This window comes from Netta rufina (genome assembly GCF_964035555.1).
Source record: "Netta rufina genome assembly, chromosome: 3".
Taxonomy (NCBI): Eukaryota; Metazoa; Chordata; class Aves; order Anseriformes; family Anatidae; genus Netta; species Netta rufina.
This window is the reverse complement of record NC_140125.1, coordinates 50,238,133-50,241,117: the sequence shown is the minus strand read 5'-3', so window position 1 is coordinate 50,241,117 and position 2,985 is coordinate 50,238,133.

Genomic DNA, 2,985 nt, shown 5'->3' with positions numbered 1-2,985 from the left:
TTTGGCCCAGCTGGAAGGTGCTGGAAGTTGTGTGTGTCGGTGCACAAAGTTTTATTGACTTGCACTGGAGTGAGGCGGCATCAAACAAACAGGGCAGGCAGATTAAGTTAATCATTCTCCCATGCTGTGACCCCCTTTGCCGTGGAGTGGACGTTCAAACAACCTTGAATTGGATATATTACCAAATCAGGCTCAGACATTTGTATTATTGGATGCTGGGAAATGTGAAGGCACTTTCCTGTTTTGTGAGACATGTTTTTGTTCTCAAATTGTTTGGTATCACTTTACTAAAGCAGAGATGGAGGTGATGGTGGTGGAAAGTATGGGAACTATCTCCAGGCACACTAATTCTGCACAGTCCTGTGTATTCTGCCCCAGGTTGCAATGCCATTTTCAGTCACAAACTTGCACAGTTCAGGTTGGAACTGCTTCTGATTTACACTGCTTCGTAAGCCACATCCTAAAACCAGACACGCATAATGTTAACTCTGTCTCAGAATTTATTTCAACAACATTCATTTTCCATCCTGAAGGGAAGAAGCTTATTTCCCTAAGTTTTATCATAGTTATGGGTTGTTTCTGCTGTGGATTGCTCATGACTTCAGAGGCAGGGTTTGCTTTGGTGCTGTGTGTCATGTACCTTTGTTCCCCAGGTAAAGCTCCTGAAATCTTAAGACTTCTTAGACCTCAAGGTGCATGCAGAATGTCCCACACAATTCAGCAACACATCCACCCCACGGGGCTCAGTCAAGTCAAGCCAGACAATCCCATCCTGAGTGCCCTTGGGAGTTTCAGCTGGTTTGCCAAGTGGATAAAGCCTGCAGCTGAGGCTGGCGGGGCAGGGGCAGAACAAAGCAAAGTTAGGAGCAAGGCAGGAATCCTGCATAATTCCCCTCTGTGCTGGAAGAATGACATTTTTGGAAATGGCATGTGCAGCAGCCACATCCCTGTGAGCACTGCTGACTAGACTGGCCACCTGGGGAAAAAGCAGTGGTCAAAAGGTGAGCACAGGTAGGAAGGGAGTGGGGAGGTGGCATTTTTTTCTCAGTTCTGAGACAGTGCAAGGGGCTCTCAGCAGTGAGCCTGTGTGTAGCCTTCAGCCAGGATGGGCAGAACAGACATCAGTAGGAAAATGGTTGTTCTTGGTTAGCTGTTTTATGGACAGTTGTGTCCATGTACCAGCATGCCTATGGTTCATCTGCATCAGAAGAAGGATTAAGGGACCATTTGTAGGTGAGGAAGGCATGGAGGACCTAAAGGTTTTTCAGGTTTGGTATAGGAGAGATCTGGGCTTACCAAGAGATAGGGGGGAGACAAAGAGCAGGGATATGAATGATGCAGAGCCAAACCTCATTTATTCTTCCACCAACAGCATTATTTGCTGTTCTCTCAAATAACAATTGCTACAGACTGTAAATGAGGGAGTCTGAAGCCAGTCTAGATCTACTAGCAAATATAATGGAAAAGCCTTTTCTCTTGGATTTAATTTAAACCTTGGGTCAATCAGAAACAGAGAGAGATTTTGCCCAGAGAGGTTGTGGGACACCCTTGGAAGCATTTGAGGCCAGGTTGGATGGGGCTTTGAGCAACCTGGTCTGGTGGGAGGTGTCCCTGCCCATGGCAAGGGGGACTGGAAATAGATGGTCTTTAAGCTGCCTTCCCATCCAAGCCATTCTGTGATTTTGTGCATATTTTCTGTTAGAAGCAATGGAAGCCACATAACCGCTCATGAAAGCTATGATGTAATCTTACCTGATTTTGTTTGGGATTTTCTGAGGAATGTGCTGTCCTGGTAATGTCCAGAAGGGTGCAGCAGATGATATTTTTTTTGGAAAAGCGGGTGACACTAAACGCCCAGCATAGGCAAAGGTGTCAGATGTTTGTCCATACAACTGAAAAATTCCCAAGGGATTTATTATTTCCTTTTTTATCTCACAGCACTCATAAGGAAATCTGTCCTATGCAAATATGCTCTTATTTGCTTTTTCAGTTCTTTCCCCCTCCCTTGCCACCACAGTATCAGTAGAATACCAAGACAATGAAAAGGAATGATAAGGAAAAGAGGAAAAGATAATTCAAGACTGAAAGTTCAGTTGCTGATAGAAGGAGAGCATGGAAGTTTGTCAGAAGATTTAACTGTGCACCCAGGGAGCAACTTGCAAACGTGTCTGCCTTCAACCCCACCATATCACAGAAACTCTGCAGGCAAATTTGTCCTTTTCCACCACCTCTACAGCTGTGTCCCTCCAAGGAGGCTGAGGGTCTCATGCTGGCTTTTACAAACCTTCAGCACTAGTCTGGATGCCAACAAAAGGAAGATGACAGTATTGACAAGATGTTTGCTTTTTCCTGCAGACTACGAAACACGCAATAATTTCATTATTGCATTTTCTGTGTTTCTGAAAAAGATATTGATTGTTGAAATAAAAGAGACTTAAAGCTGGTTGGTTTGAATATTTAATATTAGTAGGCTCAAAAGCTTCATTTTCTCAAAACCATATTCCCTCTATCAAAGACAGCATACAAGCGTGAAAAACAGAAAAAAAAATGAGTGAGAAAGAACAGTGGAGAAAAAAAAAACAAACACACACACACACAAAACAAACAACAAATGAAACATTATCATTCTAAGATACTGAAAAACATAAAGATGTGGTAAAAAATAAAGGCACCTATTTGGAACAAGAACAACAAAAAATGAGACAGTGTAGCAGATTTCACCTGAATTTGAAAAATTAGAAGGAGAAGGAAGATTCCCTTGAAAAGGAAAATAAATATGGACAAAATGAACAAGTGGCTTGTGAGCTGAGACTAATGTTTTTAGATTAATTTGGAAAAACAGCACAATAAAGCTACGTACTAATAAAAACAGAAAAAAAAATGCCTAGTGTCAAATTGTAAAATACTTTTATCAGGCTTTCAGCTTGAAGAAAAAGAGAGATTTGCACATGCTTGTTCATTTTATACCTTCACATGGAACATCAT